Consider the following 25,299-nt stretch of genomic DNA (forward strand, 5'->3'; position numbering starts at 1 on the left):
ATTTAGCATCATGAGACCTGATGACGTCACCTAGAATAAGGTCTCTTTGGGGATGAGAGGGAAGAGCCCTGAGGGACCCAACATGAAGAGATCCAGGGGAGAATGAAGAGTCAGCCAAAGAGTTCATGGTTGTGTAGGAAGGAAAAAGAGTGACAGTGCTCTCTCAGGAACCACGAGAGTAAGGGTCTTCAAGAAGGAGGGATCACACAGCTGCATCAAATTCTACAGAGAAGATGCAGAAGATGGGGGTTGCCCCTTTGTCTTCTGCTGAACTACAAGCTCACTGAGGGCCAAGCTTTGGCTGTTGCCTTGTTCTCTTCCCCAAACAGTGCCATCCCTGCCCCTGCTGTGATAAGGAGCACCAGTGAGGCAGATGTACAGAGGCCCTACCAGAGAAACACGAGAGAGATATGGGTCCCAGCCCCTGCTGACGACACTGGGTACCTCTGACGGAGAAGCTACTCCATACTTGGCACTGTGCTAGGAACATAACGAATTATATCCCATGTAGCACTCACACCAATTCTATATGGTACTTTACAATGTCCGTTTTAGAGATTTCCCAGTCGGGGTGCTTGGCCCATGCCAGAGACTGGGATGACCAGTATGCCTTATGGCGTGGTGGTTAAGAAGGTAGACTTTGGATTCAGACAGACCTGCATCTGTCTCCTGGTGCTGCCTCTGTTGGGTAACATAGTCTCATCTTTCTGGGTCTCAGTTTCCTTACCTACAAAATGATCCAATGGGATGAGAAAAATCACCGTCATCCTTTGATTGTAGGTTTGTTCTTTGAGGGCACAGTGCAGAAGGAGAGGTGAGTTTCTGGGGAATTCAACCCATGCCTGACAATTAGTCAATACCCAAAGGTGCATCCTGTCTGTCACTAAACTGTCACCAAATTGTCTTCCCAAAGTCTGCTTGAAGACAGATGACCTGTTGTTACTGACACCACTCTTGGGACCAAGGGACTGAGTGCAGCCTCCTAGGTTGTTCCTCCCTCAGTGGCTGCCAGACAGTGTGTAAGCTGATGGTGTGGTGAGGGACAGACGTCATCCGTGCTGGCCTGATGCTGGGTAGTGGAGGGGGTGGCTGGAGGCGCAGCTATCAAGGGTTGTCTGCCTTTTTCTGGAAAGACTGAGATCAATGCATTTGCTGGGAATAATGAGCAGGAACTCTTATTATACATTTTAAGGATAAAGAGTGATGTTTATCGTGGAGAAGAAGGGAACGAGGAGAGGCAAAACACTGCCTTCTGAGCATAACCATTTCTCACAATTGCCCACAGAGCTTTCAGTTCACTGAAGGCTATCATGAACGTTTTCTCCAAGGGACAAGGCTGTGAAACAGAAGGAAATTCATCCTCTATTGCTCCAGAGAATGAATAAGGACCAATGAGGAGAAGTCACAGGAGAAGTCACAGAGGTTAGTTTCAGCCAAGCATCAGAGACAGAACAGCAGAGTAGCTACTGCATGAACTTTGGAGTCAACCAGCTGTATGACCTTAGGCGTGTCGCTGGACGTTCTGTATCCCAATTTTCTCATCTATAAAATGGAGGTAAAGTATTTAAAGTGTTTAGCATTGTGTTAGAACATATTATCTTTGTTTTCGTTAGAATTAGGAAGAGCATTTTAATGGCGTGCTCTGACAGCTGGCAAGACAGCCAGGTCAGGGGTCCACTTCTGAGTCTGGGAAGGTTTGGATAAATGATCATCTGACAAGGAAGAAAGATCTCAGAATAGAGATGGGCCCTGTCTAACCCCAGTCTGGGCAATGCTTCTCTGTGCAGCTCACCAACTGCAGGTCCCCTCTGAGTTGTTTTTTTTTCTAAAACAGAGCTCTTGTTTTGTTTTGCTTTGCTTGTTTCCCAGAAAAAGGGCAAAAGAGCAGGAAAATGTACCAGAAGTATAGAAGTTCTTTCACATGGATCCTCGGGGTAGCAGTTTCTGAGGTCTCTAAATGGGAAAAGAAAAGACCAGGGCGGCCATCTCCAGCATCATGCCTGCTATAGGCTGAGCAAGGAGAGGCTGCCTGGTATGGTTGCCTATAGTACTGAGTATCACAGGACTGTCTCTATGGCAACCCATGGCTAAGAGGCCCTGGCTGCCACATCACAGTTAACCTCTCCCTCACCAATGCCAGAAGACCCAGCCACCCCAATGGATATGAAACCTTGGTCTCCACTCTTTCTCAGCTAAAGTATCTGAGGAGATACTACAGCCTGTCAAAATAGTTATTTGAGGTAAAAATTGGTATATAACACTATATTAGTTTCAGGTGTACAACATAATAATTTGATATTTATATATGCTACAAAGTGATCCCCACTATAAGTCTAGTTACCATTCATTACCATAAATTGACTCACTTCATCCATTTCTGCCCCCCACAACCCCCTTCTCCTCTGGTAACCAACAGTCTGTTCTCTATCCAATAATCTGTTCTCTGTATCTATGAATCTGTTTTGTTTGGTTGTTTCAATTTTTTTAGATTCTACATACAAGTGAAATCATATGGTATCTGTCTTTCTTTGTCTGATTTGTTTCACTTAGCATAATACCCTCAAGGTCCATCCATGTTGTTGTAAATGGCAGGATTTCATACCACATCTTCTTTATCCATTCATCCACCAATGGATAATTAGGTTATTTCCATAACTTGCCTATTGTAAATAATGCTGCAATGAACATAGGAGTGTGTTTATCTTTTTGAATTACTGTTCTTATATTTTTCAGGTAATACCCAGAAGTGGAAGAGCTGGATCACATGATACTTCTTTTCTTAATTTTTTGAGGAACTTCCATACTGTTTTCCATAGTGGCTGCACCAATTTCCAGTCCCACCAACAGTGTAGGAGAGTTCTCTTTTCTTTATGTTCCATTTGCAGAAAATACCTTTCTCCATCCCTCTGCTTTCAGTCTGTGTGTGTTCTTAGCTCTGAAGTTGGTCTCTTGTAGGCAACGTATAGATGAATCTTGTTTGTTTGTTTGTTTGTTTTAATCCATTCAACCACTCTATGTCTTTTTTTAATCCATTCAACCACTCTATGTCTTTTGATTGGAGAATTTAGTCCATTTACATTTAAAGTAATTATTGATAGGTATATACTTATTGCTACTGTGTTGTTTTCTGGTTGTTTTTCTAGTTCTTCTCTGTTCTTTTCTTTTTCTCTTGCTTTCTTCCCTTGTGGTTTGATGACTTTCTTTAGTGTTATCTTTAGATTCCTTTTTCGTTATCTTTTTTTGGTATCTACTATAGGTTTTTACTTTGTGGTTACCATGAGGTTCACACATAACAGCCATACATATACCAGTCTATTTTAAGTTGATAACTTAAGTTTGAACACATCTTAAAAACTCTATATTTTTAGTCCCTCTTCCCATGCTTAACATTTTTGATGTCATATTTTACATCTTTTTATTTTGTGTATCCCTTAAGTAATTACTGTAATTATAGATAATTTTACTTTCTCAGGTTGAAGCTCCAGGACAAGTAAACAGACCTTTTTCACAAGCAGACTGGAGTTGTGCTTCAGTCTGCTGTTTGTGCAGTGCCCAATGTGTGGCAGTCTGCCCAGAACTGTTTTTCCAATTGTTATAGCCCCAGGGGGCCCAGGAATGCAAGCCCCTCTGGCCGCCAGGGCCAGGTGATCAAGGGGCATCCCCTGTCTGGCCACTCACTGGTTTTAGCAAGGCTGTAGGAGACTGCTGGAGGTGGGGCATGCCTGTAACTGTAGAGGCAGGGAAATATTATTGGAGGTGGGGCACACCTGCTGTTTAACCATCTTAGACTGCCCTGCCCCCAAATCAAGAATTTTTGTTATAGCAGCAGAACCTGTTCTTTGTACGCTGAAGCACATGAAATAGGATAAATTGTCTTAAATGCTCTGGTCAAGGACAGGATGAAGAGACTGTACATTCTCCCTTCTCTTAGATGGTTCACGAGGCATTTGTGGATTCAAATCAGAACATGGATGTTGAGTGCTGAAGAGTCACTTTAAAAATCTGATTCCATAGATGTGTGATCAGTGGTTAGAGTTAAAGTCACATTTGAAAGGAAGGTGCCCCACACTACCCTTTGCTATTATGATTGATCACAGTCCAAGCCATTAACCAAGCCATATTATACATGAGTGGGGTCAACCAATTTGAAAAGAATAAGCAATAATCAATCAATCAATCTCTCCCCTCTCCCGCCCGCCCCTCCCATGTGGCAGGAGTGATGACTGAACTGGAAGCCTGCCCGAGACTGACAAAGTCTCCTCCCTCCCACACACCTGAGCACTCATCCTTGCCATGTTGAGAGGTGCTAAGACCCAGGACTAGGGTGCTGGCTCTGGGAGGAGATGGAAGCCGAATCTGAGTTTCAGGTTTTATCATTGAATTCTGCTCTTTCAGAGAGCTCTGCATTGGGGTGTTGGGTAAAAAGGGGTTCTTTGTTCCCCATAGAGCTTCCCCTTATATGTACCTCTTTAGGGGAAGAGGTGATGGATCAGAAGATGAGAATATGGGCAGTGCAGAGACTCTTGCCCTGAACAACATCAAGACCTACTCTTGACCTACTAATATGCTGTTTTGAGATGGGTGAAGGCATCACAGAGGAGATGGCATTGGAGCTGAGCCTTGGAGGATGGGTAGAAATCTGACAGGCAGATGAAGGTATTTATTCCTCAGGCTCCCTGAGAGGCAGGGAGGGCAGTATGTGGGGCAAGGTTGCCCAGGAGCTTTCCTATAGCCACAAAGGCACACTCTGCCTCTTTGATGTTCTCACCATCTAATTTGAGTTGTCTAAGTGACGGATGGGCTGGGAGGGCTGTTTCTCAGCGGGTAAGGGATTCTGAGTCTGCTGGGTCAGCATGTTTTTGGCAGGCTGTCTGTCTTGATTTGTTGCTTTGAAGGACCATTGCTCAGAAAGCCTTTGTTATCAGCAGAGCCTGGGACTGCTGGGTCATGTCTGTTTCTGTGCTCTAGCAGGCATGCCATGCCAGGCTCAAAGCTCTGTTATCTTTATTATTCAGCCTATAGTAACTCCACGCCTGGAGGAGGGATAGCTCCAGATGATCCTTGGGCAACTCTGTCCATTCAATGTTTGGCAGGCTGGGGATTCTGAGATGGGGTGTGACCTTTGGGTTTACTGCTGGGGACTTGTTGAGTAGCTTGTGAAGTCAGGTGGAGAATGAGACACTTGACAGAGATAACATAATAGCAAGTAGGATTGCCATGCATTGTATTACATCCATGCATTCAATCACTCATGCAGCAAACATTCACCAAACTCCTATTTTATTCCAGGTACTGGGCACAGATAAGACATGGTGCCTATTTTCCCCAGGAATAAACCAATAAACATAGCATGTGAACATGCCATGTCAGAGGGAAGCTCAGGGGCCCTCTGGAGCATGGGGGAGGGTTTCTGTCTTAGCCTAAGATGGGGTGTGGTGTGATGAGGTCAAGGAAGACTCAACCTCTAAGCACCCAGCACACCAGATAGGACTGTCATAAGGACCCATGACTATTTCAAGGATCCATAAGCGTTGTGTAGATGGTAAAGCAAAAGAGAAGAACAGATTTTATTGTTTTTATTGCTGTCTCTGGCTACACAGCACAACGGAATTCTTCAAACAACTGTGGTGCCTAAAGATCTGATTCAGATTGCCTGTGCCTCTAAACTCCAATATCCAGCATTTTCCCACCTCGTTTCACCTTCTCAAATGCTTTCCTCCCAACCCTGTTCTTTACCAATCCCCAAACCACATATTCCTCAATAGTACGTTTGATCTAGCTTCATATGGAAAACCTTTCTGAGCACACGCATTGCAATGTCTCCCTCCCGCCTCCCTCACTAGACTCCAAGTGACCCTACCTGCCAACGGTGCTACTAGGAAGGACGGCGGGCTGTGAGGGAGGACTTGCTCGCATTCCTTCTGGCCTCAAGCCCCAGCAGTTCAGATGCCTGCTACAACCAGCATGGCTTTCCAACGTTCTTAACGTTGTCCTCCATTTGTTTTATGAATGGAAGTCTTATCTTTCCCACTCTATTATAATCTACTCAAGGCCAGGGCCAATGCCTTTGGATGCTTTTCTGTGCTCTGCATGAGCTGGCATTGTGAGAAGCACTCAGTGTTTGTCATCTCTTTACCAGGAGGCTGATAAAAATGAGGCTGGTACATAACACATAACGTTGTAGGTCAATTACACTTCAAAAACAAACTCATAGGGTTTCCCTGGTGGTGCAGTGGTTGAGAGTCCACCTGCCGATGCAGGGGACACGGGTTTGTGCCCCGGTCCAGGAGGATCCTGCATGCCGCGGAGCGGCTGGGCCCGTGAGCCATGGCCGCTGAGCCATGGCCGCTGAGCCTGCGCTGCGTCCTGTGCTCCACAGCAGGAGAGGCCACAACAGTGAGAGGCCCGAATACCGCATTAAAAAAACAAACAAAACAAACTCATAGGAAAAGAGATCAGATTTGTGGTTATCAGAGGAGGGCGGTTGAGAGGAGGGGGAATTGGATGAAGGCAGTCAAAAGGAACAAACGTCCACTTATAAGATAAATAAGTACTAGGTATATAATGTACGACGTAATATAACACTGCTGTAGGTTATATATGAAAGTTGCTAAGAGAGTAAAGCCTAAGAGTTTCAGCACAAGAAAAAATTTTTAATTTTAATTTTTTCTGTGTCTTTAATTTTGTATCTATGTGATGATGGATGTTCACTAAACTTATAATCACCGCATGATGTATGTAAATCAAAGCATTATGCCGTATACCTCAAACTTATACAATGCTGTATGTCAACTATATCTCAATAAAACTGGAAGAAAAAAAATGAGGCTGTTAATTCCATCTTTGTGACTTCATTTGCAATTAAATGGATGGGATGCCTTGGTTATGGCTTAATTAATAAATTCAATAAACTTGAATTAAGGATCTATGATGAGTCAGACTCTGAGCTAAGCACTGGCTCCGCAGAGATGAATGGCAGGCCTCTGCTCTCAAGAAGTTCATAGTCTAGTAAGAAATGAACATGCACAAACAGGTATTTATAATACCGAGGGTAATTGCTAGAGAATAGGTTTGTTTAAAGGACTGTGAAAACCCAAAGGAGGGAGCAAGAAACTATGTTTGCTGACATGATGGATTATCTGGGTTTTGAAGGATGCAAACAAAATTTCCAAAGAGGCAGGGGGAAGCATTCCAGGCAGAATAATAGGGGGTGCAAAGACACAGAAGCATGATGAGGCAGGAAGCTCATTTGAACAATTTGAAGACTGCAGTGTGTCTAGGACATGGGCCATATTATGGGGAATGGTGTCAGATTGTGAAAGCCCTTCTATACCAGCTCAGGAATTTAGACTTTATGTGGTACTCACAGAGAGCCAAAGGCGATTTTCACACATGGGAGTGCCATGATTCTATTTGCCTAGGTGCTTTGTGACCACTTAGAGGGGTGGGATAGGGAGGGTGGGAGGGAGACGCAAGAGGAAGGAGATATGGGGATATATATATATATATATATATATATATATATATATATATATATATAGAGCTGATATACTTTGTTATAAAGCAGAAACTAACACACCATTGTAAAGCAGTTATACTCCAATAACGATGTTAAAAATAAACAAATAAATAAAAAAGAAGATGTGGTACATATATACAATGGAATATTACTCAGCCACAAAAAGGAACAAAATTGGGTCATTTGTTGAGACGCGGATGGATCTAGGGACTCTCATAAAGAGTGAAGTAAGTCAGAAAGAGAAAAACAAATATCGTATATTAACGCATATATGTGGAACCTAGAAAAATGGTACAGGTGAACCGGTGTGCAGGACAGAAATAGAGATACAGATGTAGAGAACAAATGTATGGACACCAAGGGGGGAAAGCAGCGGTGGGGTGGGTGGTGGTGGTGTGATGAATTGGGAGATTGGGATTGACATGTATACACTAATATGTATAAAATAGATAACTAATAAGGACCTACTGTATAAAAAACTAAAATAAAATTCAAAAATTGAAAATAAATAAATAAAAGCCTTTTCTGTTAAAAACTATATATATACATATATACAGACATAGATATACAGTAGCTAAACATGAATATCAATTAGATTAGTTACAGACACAAGGAGAAACAATTTAGAGAGTAAATGGCTAAGGACATCTTAGTGCTTTTTCTGTTAATGTGTAACTATAATGGATCATAGCATAGTTTGTCCTGGTCTTCTCCTCGTCACGTGTAGAATTAATCCATACCAAAACTTTCTTGTACCCAAACCTGAAGGTTTGTCCACAGCTGTCCAGTTGTGTCCGAAGTTTACCTCGGCAGCTTCCCTTCCATCCTGGGTATCCTTTCCCTAGCATTCCGGACAATGAGCCCTCCCCTCTGATTCTCCACTATTGCTGGAGATAAGATAGATGGCACGAAGCATGCCAAAGGACTTTCGCAGGGTGGCAGCACCTCATTGGGTCAACAGAATCCACATTTTGCCAATTCATTAATTTACCATGAGAAACACAACTGCCCGAGGGAACAGTCTCTTATGCCCTCCAGACCAGCTAGCACATTTACTGTTTTGACACTTCCACAGGAAGCCAAATTACAACTTGGAAGTTGCATGGTGAGCAAGGAATCACAGTAAGGGAGGTAGATGCCTGCGCAAATGATGGATGCCGCTAGGTAGAGTTGTCCGATGTCTCCATATCCCTCAAAGGAATTTTCCCACCCAGACACCCAAGCAGCACCCATCTCGCAGTGGCAATTTACCCAAGTTGTAGACAAAGCTTTTAGGAAAAATATTATCTGAGATGCCTGTGTTACTGACTGTGGAACCTGAAAAGGAGTGGGCAATACCAAGCCTCAGAATTAAATCTGATCACTTTGGTCTATAGTTCCAACAGAAATTGTTTCAACATTTAGTCAGCATGTGCCTGGCGTGTTCTAAGTGCCAGGTGCCATGCTATAGTGATAAATAAGACAAGAACTCTGCTGTCAGGAGCCTCAGAATTCAGTAGGAAGCAGACATGTTGGCTGGCAGTTACAATGCAGGGTAGTGTTGGCTGTAACAAAGGCTTGCTCTAGATGCAGTGGGAGCTCAGGACAAAGGGCCTAACCCTGCCTAAAGGTCAAGAAAACCTGCACAGAGGCCAAGGAGCCTTCAGTTGATCCTACTTCAGTATCTGATTTTCACAATGAAAGAAAATGCATTTTTATGATTATATATATTACCAATAATACAATCATACAGAGAACTGCTGTTAGTCTTATGGTGTGTTTCTGTTTAATTTTATACATTAAGATTTGTACATACAGATCTGGAATCGCACAGTGTCATGCTGCTGTCACTTAGCATGATGAACATGAGTTGTTCTCATGCGATATAATAAAAATATATTAAAAAAAATGACTGCTTGGTATTCTATCATCTGGATATATCATGACTTACTTAACCAAACCTTGTTGTTGAACATTTAGGTTATTTTCAATTATTCAGTATTAAATAAAACTGTAACTGAGAGGACCTTAGAGATTATGTAAGGCAAATGAGAGAACTGGATTCCAATGAATTTAAATGACGGGCCCCAAATCCTATAGCTAGCTAATTTATGAGTTGCGCTTAGACTCCTGATGAAACACATTTGGGGAAGGAGGGAGGAAAGCGGGTTATCTGGAGGTGATAAAAATGAGAGGCGCTGGAAAAGCACACGGGCAGGCAGAACCGAGGACCCCAAAGTGGAGAGGAGTGGAGAGTGTCAGGGTTTTGATGGTGCCAGCGCTCTCATGTGAAACACTGCCCACTCAAGGATGCTGACACCACCTCTCAGTGTGCAGCAGTGTGAGAGGGGTGGGTCTTCTCAAAACAACTTGACAGTGTGTATCAGGAACCTTGAGAAAACCCTTGAAGAGCACGGCCCAGTAAGTCCACTCTTGGCATGTTCAGGGGTAGTCATTGAAACATTGCTTATAATACAAAAAAAAAAGATAAACCAATAGGATAGATGGACAGAGCCTGAATCTAGGCCCACAACAGACTGGGTGATGCCCACCCACACTGGGGAGCGCCGTCTGCTTTACTCAGTGCATCAGAAAAACGACCCAGTCCTCCCGAGTTAGAAAAAACTCAGCCTTCCTCCTGTGTGTCTCCTCTACTCCTCACACAGGACACTCACAGCACTTCTGGTCACCAGAAGTGTGCATTTCCTCCCATCAAACAATTCACAACCCCAGCGGGGTGTCCTACAATTTAACTCGATTCTAACACTACCTACCTGGAGATGGCGTCTGATCCCACAGGTGAAGGACTCTGTCCTACAAGACTGCTCCCCGCCCCACATCAGATGCCAACTGACCACACATTAGATGTCAACCACAAGTCCAGTTTGTCACCTGGGCTTCTGATCAATTGGCTACAAATCGGAGGTTCCCACGACCCCCTCTTCAGATTTGATGAATTTACTAGAGCAGCTCATAGAACTCGGGGAAACACTTACTTACATTTACTAGTTTAACAAAGGGCATCATAAAGGACACAGATGAACAACGAGATGAAGAGACACCTAGGGCGAGGTCCGGGAGGGTCCCGGGCACAGGGCTCTGTCCCTGTAGGGCTGGGGTGCATCTCCCTCCTGGAGGGGATGTGTTTGCCAACCTGGAAGCTCCCAAACCCCCTACAAGTGGGATTTTTATGGAGGATTCCTCACACAGGCATGATCAGTTATTAACTCTATTTCCGGCCCCTCTCCCCTCTCTAGAGGACGGGGCGCGGGCCCGGGGAGAGGACTGAAAATCCAAGCTTCTAACCACGGCTTGGACTTCCCGGTGACCAGGCCCCCATCCAGGAGTGCACCCAGCGTCACCTCAATAGAACAGAAGACGAGCCTAGTGCTCTGAGGACTTAGAAATTTACAAGCTTTAGGAGCCCCTGTGTCAGAGACAAGATCAAAGACAAATATGGAATAATAGATGCTCTTGGTGTTCTTATCACTTAGCAACTTACATGGGTTTTAGGAGCTCTAAAGGGTTCAGGGCACAAAGACCAATACATATATATATATATGTTCTATTATTTTCTATTCTCTCACACCGTCTACTGAGCCAAATGCTAATCTCTTCTGGAAACACCCTCACAGACGCACCCAGAAATAATGTTTAGCCAAATATCTGGGGACCTCGTGACCCAGTCAAGTTGACGCATAAAATTAACCATCACAACATTGCACGTCAGGGAAGGTTAAGTAGATTATGGTACCTTCGCAAGAGGCTGTCGTGTTCTGTGGTGGCCTCTTGTTTCTTTCCGATGTTTGCTTTTCCTGGCTCGGCTGGGCCTCGCTGCACGTCTCACCACCAGGCTGCAGCTTACCTCGTTCAGTTCAGTCTCTACCTTGGGTCTTCCAAACATGCACTGTGCTCTTTTCCCTCTGCTAGGGTAATGGGATCTGAGGAGAAAAAAGAGATAAACACATATTAAACGCACTATTTAGGTGGAAGGGCATTGCTCTTTAAGGAAAAAAATGTTAAGAGTAATAAAAACATTTATACTCTTTGATCCAGGAATCCCACTTAATGTAAGTAAATGATTAAAAAAAATAAAACAGGAAGAGCTAAAACTAGCAATACTACCACACTGCAAAACTGATAGCAATTTAAAGTCCAACAGTATGTAATCAGTAATTTAAAATACAGTGAGTGCATATAAGATAGTACTGGGTAGCTTTAAAAAAAAATGTCATAAGACTTAAGATGAAAGCTGGGAACATTCTTATGTTATAATGTTAAGTAAAAAGGCTGGTTACAACTGTGTAAATATTCATTAGCACAGGGGAAAAAAAGATAGAGAATAAAGACAAATTTTAGAAATTGTATGAGACCTGTGATATTTCATTTGATGTGTTTCCTTCAGTTCTGAAAACTTTCTCTAATGTGGTCACATTGGTTTTGCAATTAAAAGTAAAGAATGCTACCACCAGCAGCCATTATAACATGGTTATTTTTGTGTATCGAGACATTGAATGAAATTCACTTGAACATGGCCATTGCATGGCTGCCAGGCTTTCGATGGGAGGCCAAGGAGCCCGGCGCCTGGGGCTGGCCTGTCTTCAGCCATAAGAGCATTTTCCCACCTGCATGCAGCTGGGGTGCGAGAGATGGAGCCCAGATGTGGGCTTGTGCCTGTGAGTCGGTTGTGTCAAAATACATTGTACTTCGCGCCTTTATGCTTCCTAGCACCGAGAGACACACAGTTCCTTCCTTGCAACTTGCTCAAAGTTTTTTGTTTTTGTTGTTTTCTAAATATGGATTTCATCCCCAAATTTGGAGTTTCTCATGTCCCACAGGACACCTGCTGGCTCTGCTCCAAGCGTGAATTGAAGGAAAAACATCATTCTTGTTTTCCATTCTTGAGTCTGCATCCCATGATGTAGATGAGCAAAGCATACAAGGACTCAACCCCATGATGGCCATGCAGTGAGTAGCAGCTCAGGTGATCCTCTGATAAGTGGCTCTGAGCACGGGGCAGACCGAAAGCTGGCGCTCCAAGCCCAGCTAAACCAGCTAAAGACCACGTGGCTCAGACCTGAGCACGTCAAGTGGAGGTGGAAAGGACTAGAAAAGTTCTCTAACCCTACCTCCTGCGCTTTGCACAAACCCTCCCATTCTCCCACCCCCATGAAGCTGTCAGCCAGCTTCGGCTTGACCACTGCAACGATAACAAAATTTTCAGAGAGCAGCAGATGTCAGAATCATCTTCCATACCTTGGGCTTTGTGCTGCCTCTCAGGGAGTGCCACTTCTAAGCCCCAAAACACAGGAATGCCTACTACGTGCCCAGCACTGTTGTAATCTTTCACATATGTTCGCTGATGCCATCCTTAGAATAATTTTGTAAGTGGATGCTAATATTACCCCAATTGACAGATGAAGATACTGGAGTCCAGATAGTTTGAGTAACTGGTCCAAGGTCAAAGTCAACAGCCGGTAAGCAGTGATGCTGGGACTCCATCCCAGGCTACCTGACTCCAGAGGCCACGCTCTTAGCTCCGCTCTGCTGCCCACTGAGTTTACATCCACCTGTAAGACCCGCTTCTGCCTTTTGGAGTCAGACCATAAAAGGGGGCTTGACTCCCCCTCTGCATGTTAAGTATTCAAATATCTGAGCATCGTCTTTCTACCATCCCTTCCATAGGCGCTCCCACTAAGCCCTCAGCACACCAAGCCCTACATCTGCTCAGTCCCACCACTTCACTGCTCAACTGAGCTTCACCAAGCAGAATCTCATTTGTTTTCCTATATAGGATTGTTTCACACGGGAGCCTCTGATGGCCAAGTCTCCCAAGGGTAATAAACCAGATGCATAATTCCCTGCCGCCTCTATCTCAAACCCTCCAGAGGGGATCGGAGGGTCTGGAATCATTCAGAAAGGGAGGCGAGAGCTGTTAGTGTATTAGGACAGAATTTCTCCATCTGATTTTCAAAGAAGACTGGCTTTTCATTTCCCCAGAGACTTCATATAACTACCCAGTGAGGAGGAAAAAAAAGGGGGGTAATAATTTGTAAAGTTCCCAAGCAGGAAAGGAGCCACTGCTATCTCTGCTTTCCACATCACCACCGTAAATCCTGGCACCTGAGAAAAGTGGGAGGGGTGGTTGTTCTGATTGTATATATTGCCAAATGCTGCTGATAAACTCTGACCTATTAGTGGGAGCCTCTCTACTAGAGCTAAGTTGATGGTATCCATGGAAAGAAACAACGTGAAGGAAAACAAAAGCCGGCAACCAATCAGAACAGACATGTGGCCCATCAGAAAGGATGCTGGCCGATAGGATGCAGTGTTTCTACCGACTAAATGACATCCAGCATAGACCTTCTAATGAGTAAGTTTGGTCGACATTCAAGCCAATGATGTTTACTCAAATTTTTAAATTACCACAATTTTCCCCACACAGTTAAAAAAGAAAGTGTATTTTACATCAACAATGTTGTTTGTTTGCTCTCTCCTTTTTCCCTCCCTCCCCCCCCCCCCGCCCCCCTCTCACCTTACAGCATCCTCTCCCTTTCCCGTGTGTTCTGAAATTACATGATGGTAGATCTTTTATTTTTTCTTTTTTAAAGATCCATTGAGATAGATACTGAGCTTGCCTTTTCAATCTGGAAACGCATACACCTCAGACGTGGAAAACTCTACTGAAATACTTCTTCCGAAAATTCCTCCATTTTCTCTGTCCTCTGCTATTCTTAACCCTGCCAACCGCTCCCCTATATTTCTTGTTTCTTTTATCTTTTTACTCTATTTGTGAGTGAGTCTCTCAACATCATCTTCCAAAATCTATGGTGAGCTTTTCATCTTCTATCATATTTTTAACTCCCCAAAACTTTTCTCACTTGACCTTCCTTTCTTTAAAAATAGCAACCTGTTTCTGTTTTACTGTACAATATTTTTTCTTATGTGTCCACAGACATTAAAAAAAAGGACTTTTAAGGTTCAGTTCTTCTGCCAAGGTTGTTTCTGCTTCCTCTGAGGGTCTTCTTTTCTGCTCTATCACGTCCCTCATGAAAGAGGTTTTTTTCTTCAGGTCTTGGCTGTCCTCAGTACCGAGGCACTACTAACCTAACAGGAATCTGTGTGCCTGAGTAGAGCTTTTGACTAAGGCAATCTGGTTAATGTTGTTTGGTTAAGAGATTCTCAACTATTGATTTCAGAATATCTTTCTCCTTGGTCAAGCCACGTTCCTAAGAAATGATTTTGCTATCTACTTCCTGAAAGTGGAGCCTGACTGGCAGCCTTCCACAAGCCAAGGGGAATGATCTGATCATTCAATATATATGTTTCTATTTTTTCCCCTATTTTCAGTAAGATACCCTATCCACAGCTACTCTTAGACTCTGAGTCCAGAAGCCCTCTGGCTCACCTCTCTAAGAAGGAACCCCCTAATGTTCTTCCAGAATGTTGGGTGGTGTCACCTGCCAGCAGACATTTGGGAGGGAGTCTTACCTAACTGCATCTTACACAGAACTTGAACCGTGTCTCCGATTTTCAGCTGTCACTGCATTCCCACTTTCGGATGTGTCTGACGCCTCCGTTTCTGAGATTCTGGAGTTCTGCAGAGCTAACGGTCCTGGCCAACTTGCTATCGCCCATTTGCTCTCTGGCTTTCAAAATTCGTGCTACTGCTGTTTGCTTTCCCAATCTCTTTGTTCTTTGGGTTCCATGCCTTTTTGACCCCTGTATTTTTACTTCTGAGGGGTTTCAGGAGGGAAATGTGATTTAAAAAATGCATTCCACCTGATGTATTTAACAAGAAGTCACAAGCAACAAGCCTTTACCTCTTCATGCCAACAACTTACAGGAAGGAAATGGCAGTAGTGGTAGTGGTTGCCCCTAGCGAAGGGAGACTAGGGAGAGGAATGCAGACTCTTCTCTATATACCCTCTTGGACAGTTCAAATTTTTCACCACGTGCAAAAATTACCTTTGCAAGACTAATTAGCCAATATAACAAAAACAAAACAAAAAAGCTTCTGTGACCATCTTTCTCTCTGTGACTAGCACACGTTAGGAAAGAGTATCGTTGTCACGGCTCATGCCATCATACAGCTTGCTGCAAAGACATAACCCCAAATTGCATTATTTTATAATCTGCATAATTTATACAATTTCCTTCAACCTTGAATCAAGGTCAGAGGGAATGTTATTGATCACCAAAGGCTGTCAGTGGCTAACATCCAAGCATGGCAGACATCTGGGTTGACATCCAAGTGTGACCTCTCTTAGTTAAGGACAAGGATCTGACCTGGCTGCAGCCACTGACCCTACCTGACTCTGGCACACTCTGCAGTCTCCAGCAGGGCTCACAAAGTCACGATTAATTCAATAAAAATTATATCTTCCATAACATGAGTTTTCAGTAATCAATAGGAAAAGATGTTGAACATATCTCCCTCCTACATAACATGCATAGGCCAAGAATCTATTTATACTCAGCAGATCAGTGGTTTTGTGCAACTATAATGTAAATGTCACTTGGCTTACAAGCCAGAGAATAGTAGTGGTTCCATGTGTTATCCATTGAGAACCTACAACCACAGGAGTATCTTCTCCGGAAGGAATGCTGCCAGTAGTTTGTTCTGCTTTCTCTCTGTGAGCATAAGGTTTGTCATTACTTTTGCATCTAGTTTTACAAGATTCTCAGCAATGGTGTGACTTGTACCTGTTTTTGCTATCAGAGATGCAGCCTTGAATGATGCCTCTGTAATGTTAGCCTTTTTTATTCCCCTTTAGAAATAAGCTCCACATACACCAGACACTGGAATATATTCATTTGTGCTTGTTCTTTTTTTTTTTTTTTTTTTTTTTTTTAGCTGTACGCGGGCCTCTCACTGTTGTGGCCTCTCCCGTCGCGGAGCACAGGCTCCGGATGCGCAGGCTCAGCGGCCATGGCTCACGGGCCCAGCCGCTCCGCGGCACGCGGGATCTTCCCGGACCGGGGCACGAACCCGTGTCCCCTGCATCGGCAGACGGACTCTCAACCACTGCGCCACCAGGGAAGCCCTGTGCTTGTTCTTTAAACATTCAATTAATTTAGTGAAAGGCCATAGGCTTTGTTTGCAAATGACACAAAAGCTTTGATGGCTTCATACCACAATTTGTGACAGACCTTAGATGGAGCACAGGAGATTGGAATCCACTGGAGTTGCCAGTGCAGTAAAATCCTACTTTCAGAGAGTCACCATCATACTTCTTGTTCACCTTTTCATTTTTCAGTGGCTTGTCCACAATTATTGAATTCATAGAGTCTTGGTTACGATTTACTTTTATGACATTATTTTGAGACCTGTAGTATTTCTATTATCCTTTTCATTACTATTTTTAATAACCTTTTCTAAGAATAGCTTTAGATTTACAGAAAAGTTGTGAAGATTGTACAGGCAGTTCCCATATACTACACACCCAATTTCCCCTATCGCCAACATCTTTCGTTGCTATGGTACATTTGGCCCAACTAATGAACCAATGTTGATTCATAATTGTTAACTGAAGTGCATACTTTATTCAGATTTCCTTAGGTCTTGCCACATTACATTTCGTTGTCATGTCTCCTTAGGCTCCTCTTGTTGGTGTCAAGTTTCTCAGGCTTTGCTTGTCTTTTATGACTCTGACAATCTTAAAGAGTACCGGTCAGGTAATTTGTAAATGTCCCTCAGTTGGGGTTTGTCTGATGCGTTTCTCATAATTATACCAGGGTTATGGGTTTGGAGGAGGAAGTCCACAGAGGTAAAGTGCTATTCTCATCACACCATATCCAGAATTCATGCTATTAACGTGACATCGCTTTTCACTGTGGTTGTTAACCTTGATCATCTGGCTGAGGGAGTGTTTCCAGGAGTTTCCACCGTAAAGTTACTCCTTTTCCTCCCCTTTTCCTACTGTACTCTTTAGAAGGAAGTCGCGATGCACAGCCTGTATTTAAAATGTGGGAACTTATGTCCCATCTCCTTTTACGGAGACTATCCACATCTTCTGCACAAAAGATTGTCTATTGTCTCCCATTTATCTGTTTCTCCAATCATTTATTTATATCAGAACGGGCTCGTGGATGTTTACTTTATACTTTGAGTGATAATTCAATGTTCCTTTATTTATTTTTCACTCAAATTGTTCCAGCTCTGGCCACTGGGGGCCCTTTTGTTTGGCTCCTGTGCCTTTGACATACCCATTTCATTGTGGTTTCTTTGAGCAATTCCTCATTTTCCAGCACTGCAAGATGCTACAGGATCATCTTGTATATTTCTTGCTACAGCTAAGCAGCCATTTCTTTAAGGAGGCTTTACTCCTTTTATTGGAGAATGGTGTTAGAAACCGAGACATGGGCACTGAGAGGGCGCAGTGTCACTGAAGTGTCATTGCTTCCAGGCCTTCTCACCTGACAGCGGGAGGAAAGATAGGTATGTATACTAAGCTATGTATATATGCATATGTATAACTATTTTGATATGTACCCGTCTGCAAATGTATTAAGCTAAACATGATGTCTCGAACTCTAACCCAATGCCACATGGGTCATTCTGGCATGGTCCTCATGCTTGTCTGTAGTCTCCTATTCCAACAGTGGAAGCCCTGGCTCCCACCAGCCACCATCCATGTCTTTAATTGTTCAATTCCAGTATGCATGTGTAGTGGCTACAGAGTTGTTCATCTGTACCCTTGTGGGGAAACAAAAACTTTACGAGCTAGAATACAGTGTTTATATAGCATTTCTTTGCCTTTAATCTTACAGATACCACTAATCTCCAGTTACTTAAGTCAGCAGCTAGTCCCCTCACCCTACCTTCAAGCTCACTGATATGTTTATCTATTGTGTCAAGCCTACTGATGAACCAACCCATCATCTTTGTTAGAGTGTTTTTTTTTTTTTTTTTTATGCGTTACGCGGGCCTCTCACTGCTGTGGCCTCTCCCGTTGCGGAGGACAGGCTCCGGACGCGCAGGCTCAGCGGCCATGGCCCACGGGCCCAGCCGCTCCGCGGCACGCGGGATCCTCCCAGACCGGGGCACGAACCCGTGTCCCCTGCATCGGCAGGCGGACTCTCAACCACTGCGCCACCAGGGAAGCCCGTTAGAGTGTTTTTTATTTCTAGCACTTTCCTTTGAGTTTTCTTTCCCTTAAAGTTTCCAATTATAGTTGTTTCAAATTACTTATCTGATAATTCATACCTGAGCCTGCTTTTCAGGATCACTTTGTGTATTCAGACAGTGGTTATTTCCTTTGGCTTTTTTTGAAAGCCAGACATGTTGTATCAGGTAGAAAGGTCTTTAGGTTTTGTTAAGCTGGCTAGGAGTGTCGGGCTGTGTTCAGCATTTGTTGTAGTTTCAGGTACCAGAGGCTTCAAATTCCTCTAGGGTTCTTGTTTTTTGTCTCCTCTCTTGGCTACGTACAGATGCTGTGTCTTGCACCTGTTATCTCATGGTTATGATGCTGGAGCCCTACTAATGTGGCAGTAGGGTGCAGAGGAAAGGAGAAAGGCACTGTGTAATCTCCCAGTTAGATCTCAGCCTCTTAGTGGGTCTGCCCTGGGGCTGGGTCTTCACAAATATTTCTATTCCTCTTCCTATAGCAGGGCATCCCCCAGCCCCACTCCTCCCCTCCTGCCCAGTCACCTCGACTCCTTTCTTTAACCACAACATTCTGTTTCCTTAGAGCCCTATTCCGTCTTGGCTTTTCGCTTCCCTCAGGCGGCTGGAGTGGTGAGAAATTCTTTTCCCCCCAAATTTCAGAACTGTGTTCAGGCACAGTCCTTTTCCCTGGAGAGTGGGCCTTTGTGACTGAGAAGACCCTCAGCGGGTTTTACGGTAGCTTATCTTTCCCTCCTTCTGGGAGGGTCATGAGGGATCTTTGTTGGGTCTTCACCATGAGAAATCTGGCAAGATTCCCAGGAAGACCCATGAAAGTGTAGGGGAGCCCTAGGATGGTGGCCCCCATGAATCTCTCACTCTCACAGCGAGTCCACACTCAACCTCCAACAATGTGTCAAATTGATCATTTAAATATTCCTGCCAGTCTACGGCTCGTAACTCCTGCTCCAAGGAAGCAGATCTCAGTTACTGTGTCTCCCAGGACATACCTGACTCACCAGGTTTCAGGATGGCAGTTTGCCCTGAGATCTCCGCTCTTTGATGGATCCAGGGAAAGTCACTGATTTCTTCATTTGTCTATCTTTTTCTTTTTTTAAGGATGATGGTGACAATTTCCAGACTCTTGACATATTAGAGCTAAAACTGGAAACCTCTTTACACTATTTTTATACCTCAGTGAATCACTATATGAGTCACTAATCCACTTTTGTTTATATGGGATAAACACAACATGACCACAGAAGGTAAACGTAATGAACGTAAATACAGCTGTTCCTCAGGATCTGTAGGGGATTGGTTCCAGGATCCCCCAGGATACCAAAATCTGCAGATGTTCAAATTCCTTATATGAAATGGCATAGTATTTGATGTAACCTATGCCCATCCTCCCATACACTTCAAATCATCTCTAGAGTCTTCTAATACTGCATACAATGTAAATGTTATCTAAATAGTTGCTTACATGCAGCAAATTCAAGTTTTGCTTTTTGGAACTTTCTGGAATTTTTTCCAAATATTTTCCATCCGTGGTTGGTTGGATCCGCAGGTGCGGAACCCACAAATACAGAAGGCCGACTGTAATCACAAATACCATGAAGCTACAGTGGTGAGATAACTTTACTCCGTGAATGGCATTTTAGCCAAGATGGACTGAGGCATACTCTCCTTGTGGTGCTCGTACAGGCTTCAAGGTTTTCATGACTTATAAAGGAACAGAATTTCTAAGAAAAATCATAAGCCACACATTTCCTTTTTGTGAAATACATATTTTTCACAAATAAAGAGAGGTTTTTTTCCCTCGTATTAATTTTACCACTGAAAAGTGCCAAAACATCTGTGGACTGCATGATAAAAATCCTGGAAATTACACTGAGAAAGTCCTCACTGGATAGTCTTTGCAGTTTTCCCCTGAAGTGTGTTATCTTGTAAGCAAAGACAGCATTAAGAGAGATAAAGTGATGGAGAGTCAGGTGTTCATATATATATTCATTCATTTACCATATTATTATTATTAAATAGAATATATTCCATATACCCCAAGGCACAGGGGCACTGCAGCTTACTGTAATTGTGACACTCTCTGTGGCTTACTGTAGAGGAAATTCATTTGTTCAAGGGTCAAATAAGCATTCCCTTTGCCTTCAAACAGGATCACTTGTCTTTCTGGTTAAGCATCAAAAAGCTATGATAATTGTCCTAATTATGGCAAACTAACTGATCATTATGGGCCCAGAAGCCACTCATCACTAGCTCTTTCTTTACCACCATTTGTAGGAATCACGGGTAATTTGAAAAAATCAGCACGCGGTCACCACCTTCATCTCCTACCTGGTCACAGGAAGAAGGGTTATTTCTTTCGTTAAAACTGGGCTCAAGTGTTTTGTGAGCGCAGAAGAGAAATGGAGTCCGTGGTCACTGGTCAGCACTGTGTTGGCCAACCCCTGCTCAACAGGAAAGGGGTATTTTCAAAGCCACCCACTTTAGAAGGGTACTTTTATACACATTGATCTTGTTATAATATTAACTACTAAAAGTGGTCTCAGTGGACAGTTTGGTAATCTAATCATTGCCAAATCAAAAAAGAAAGCTTGACCTCCATTGCTTTCAAATAAAAATCATCACCTTTGGCAGATTTGCGTCCTCTTATTTGGATTATCTCCAACACTTTTATTCAAAATTTCAACAGCGATTTACCCGTGTGTAATTTACACAGAGGCTTGCCATAAAGCTACGTTGCTAAATATTAGACTGCTTTGGAGGAAATATATATTAGTGGTGAAAAAAAATTAGTTTTATAAAGACTTATTATAAAGCTATGATAATTAGGACAGATGGATATTTCCATAGGATACTTGAATAGAACAATGGGATGAAACAGAAAGGCTAGAAACAAATCTACATGTGTAAGGCAATTTTATATGTAATGATCATAGATTTGTGAATTAATGAGGGCTGATTATAGTCAATATATGGGGCTGGGTCTATTGATTTTTCATAGTTAAGAAATGAAATTGGAACCCGACTCACATCCTTCACATAGATCAGCAGAAATCAGACGATGCCAAGTGTTGGTGAGGGTGTGAAACAATAAACAGGCCCTCTAAAACACTGCAGGCAGCTTGATTTTTAAAAATTTCTATAAAAAGTGGTTTTTTTCCAAGTAAATTTGAAGATGTGCATGCACTGCTATCAGAAATTCCACTCCCAACCATCTGTCCTAGAGTGACAGTTCTCAATCCTATCAGGTCAAATGTGTTCTTTTGATAATAAATAGTTTATAACACCCTCATTACTATCCTTATGAAATTCATAAATAATACAACTTACCTACACACATAATTTCAAGAAGTCAACATAAACCGGAGAATCAAGGCTCTGCTGTGAAGCAAACTAAATTGTGACACGATTTTGAGTAAGTGATGGAGAATAAGAAGGGAATTTTGCTTTCCCTTGGGGGTAGAAACATTTTCCTTTGAAGGGCATTAAATCTACGAAGAAGGAAAGGTAATTCTAGAACACTACCTGATTCTTCCATTAAAGATATTTACGAAGTCATTAAAAAAAATCAACATGAAGGAATTCCCTGGCGATCCAGTGGTTAGGACTCCGCGCTTTCAATGCCGAGTACATGGGTTCAATCCCTGCTCAGGGAACTAAGATCCCTCAAGCCGCGGAGTGCGGCCAAAAATAAATAAATAAAGGATAGATTTTAAAAATCGACATGATATCTAACTGTAATTTTAAAAGGAAACAGACTATAATAAAATATCGTTTCAATAGGTAAGTACTTTATCTTTTTTTAAAAAAAGTGTAATTTTTTATTGTGGTAAAATATGTATAACATAAAACGTACCATTTTAACTATTTTCAGTGGCACTGAGTACATTCAGACTGTGGTGCAACCATCACCACTGTCCATCTCCAGAACGTTTTCATCTTTGCAGTCTGAAACTGCACACCCATTAAACGATAATCCTCCATTCCTCCCTCCCCCAGCCCCTGGCAACCACCATTCTACTTTCTTGTCTCTATGAATTTGACTGGTGTAAGTACCGCATTTAAGTGGAACCAAACAATGCTTATTCATTTGAGACTTATTTCATTTAGCATAATGTTTCAAGGTTCATCCATATTGTACACGTCAGAATTTCCTTCCTTTTTAAGTCTGAATACTCTTCCATTGTATATCCATTCATCTACTGATGGACACCCGAGTTGCTTTTCTTTTTTGGCCTTGTGAATAATACTGTTGTGAACATGGGTGTAGAAATGTCTGAGTCCCTGCTTTCAATTCTTTTAGGTATGTACCCAGGAGTGGAATTGCTGGATTATTGGTAATTCTGTTCAATTTTTTTGAGGAACCAACATACCATTTTCTGCAGTGGCTACATCATTTTACATTCCCAACAGCAATGCACAAGAGTTCCAGTTTCTCCACATTCTCACCAACACTTATTTTCTGCTTTTTTGATAATAGCCATCCTAATGGGTATGATGTGATATCTCACTGTGGTTTTGACTTGCACTTCCCTAATGATTAACGACGCTGAGCATCTTTTCATGTGCTTGTTGGTCTCTTCTTTGGAGAAATGTCTATGCAAATGTCCTTTGCCCATTTTTAATAGGGTTGTTTGCTTATTGCTGTTGTTGAGCTGTAGGAGTTCTTTATATACCTGTATATATATTCTTACAATTATGATTTGCAATCATATTTGATTGCGAATATTTTCCCCCTCTCCATGGGAAATACTCCAAACTAGCAGAACCATCACAAATACAGCAAGTTACTAAGGCAGACTGACAACAGGCATGTTGAATGGGCAACTTAAGTGCTACCAGAGGAACTGCTGACATGATTTTCCAAAATGGTGAATACTTGGTAACATTCTGAACCAAACAAAGTGTTTAAAAAACAAAACAAAACTCCATAACAGTTACATTCTTGGAAAACTCATTAAACTATGCAAAATACCTTGTGTTTCTATGTAAATTAGGGTTGTTTTCTAGATAATTATAAACTGATTTCTCACCTGAAGGTCAGGCAGGACACAGCAAAGTCACATGAGATGTAAGAGTGACTCTTTGCCCCAAGCCATGCATGGGAATGATACCAGTTTCAAGAATAGTGGCTATCTTTGGAGGTGGGTATAGGCAACAGGAGAATGAGACCAGGGAAGAGTGTGCAGGGGTATAAACTTTATTCCTAATATTTTATGTCAAAAGCTGGGCAATAGTAACATGGGAGTTTAATATATAACTTACATCCTCCGTGTCTAAAATGTTTTTAAACCAAAAACAAGAACAAAGATTCACGCAGTCTCTGCTTCCAGAGAGACCTGGTTATGAATCCTGGCTCTGTTACTTACAAGCTGTGTAAGCCTGAGTAAATCACTGAACTCCCCTAAATGTTAGTTTGCTTTTCTGTAATTGGGGATAAAAATAGAAGCTAGCACATAGGAATGCAATAGACTATTGAAATAACAGGATACATTTAAAGCTCTTAGCATACTGCCCTGTTCTAGGGTAAGTGCCAAAGAAGAATAACCTCTGTTTAAACATGCTTTAAATAGTCTCCTTGATTTTTAACAAACAATCTTATCCTACCTTCTGTCTGATCACTGTCCAAATGCACATACCAGCTCTTAATGGAAACACTGAATAAGATGTACTCCAGTTACTAGTCAGATAACTCTCCGTTGTCCAAATCCTATCAAAATCCTATTTATGAGAATAGATATTTATGGGGGAGTGCCTGAAGGACATGCTATTCATCTATTCTCTAGAAATGATAAATTTTACCCTTGGATCAAATCACACCATCTGAGAGCTGTGTATCTGGATGGCATCATTCTGACTGTTGTCAAATTTACTTCACAGAATTGAACTTTGCTTGCTGTTCCGATATAAGCTTGCATTGAGGGATGCTGTAAGAAGCAACCCAGCAAACTTTGCTCTTCTATTTATTGCTGGGATGGAGTCCAGGATGTTATTCTCTGGATCAAAAAGTGTCTTCTTGGGCTTCCCTGGTGGCGCAGTGGTTGAGAGTCCGCCTGCCGATGCAGGAGACACGGGTTCGTGCCCCGGTCTGGGAGGATCCCACATGCCACGGAGCGGCTGGGCCAGTGAGCCATGGCCGCTGAGCCTGTGCGTCCGGAGCCTGTGCTCTGCAGCGGAAGAGGCCACAGCAGTGAGAGGCCCGCATACCGCAAAAAAAAAAAAAAAAAAAAAAAGTGTTTTCTTTGTGAAAACCCAAGGGAGGAAATTCTTCTCAGGTCAGCAAGATGAAAACCTTTAAGAGCTGGTTTGTCTTTATCTTGTGGACAATATGAATCTTTTAACTGAGTCTATTTCTCTATTTACTTGAGTCTCCAGAAAATGTACAGCCCAATCTGCAGCTCATCTCTGGTACCTCTACAAAACCATTTGGCATACACTCCTGAGAGGTAGGTAAATGTACCTCGGGACTGTTTTCTGACCCATATTACCTCTTTGTCCCAACATTTTCAATGATTTATCTCCCATGCATTTTTGGAAGCTGTCCTCTGTTTATGAAACAAGATAGGAAGAGAGAAAATGGAAAAATGGGGTGAGAATAAAGAGAAGTGGGGGTATAAATAAGTAATAAATCAAGTAGATAAGAGTATTGTGTTGTTTATTTTTTATATGTCCCAGA

General features: G+C 42.6%; 1 long non-coding RNA gene across 1 annotated transcript in view; it reads right to left on the reverse strand.

The window, feature by feature from the left end:
• Positions 1-25,299, reverse strand: part of LOC116745530 — an 83,023-nt gene that overhangs the window by 12,774 nt on the left and 44,950 nt on the right. The window contains exon 3 of the long non-coding RNA XR_004347451.1: positions 11,253-11,439. This is a non-coding gene — a long non-coding RNA (uncharacterized LOC116745530). The remainder of the gene's footprint in view (positions 1-11,252; positions 11,440-25,299) is intronic.

This window comes from Phocoena sinus, chromosome 20 (genome assembly GCF_008692025.1).
Source record: "Phocoena sinus isolate mPhoSin1 chromosome 20, mPhoSin1.pri, whole genome shotgun sequence".
Lineage (NCBI taxonomy): Eukaryota > Metazoa > Chordata > Mammalia > Artiodactyla > Phocoenidae > Phocoena > Phocoena sinus.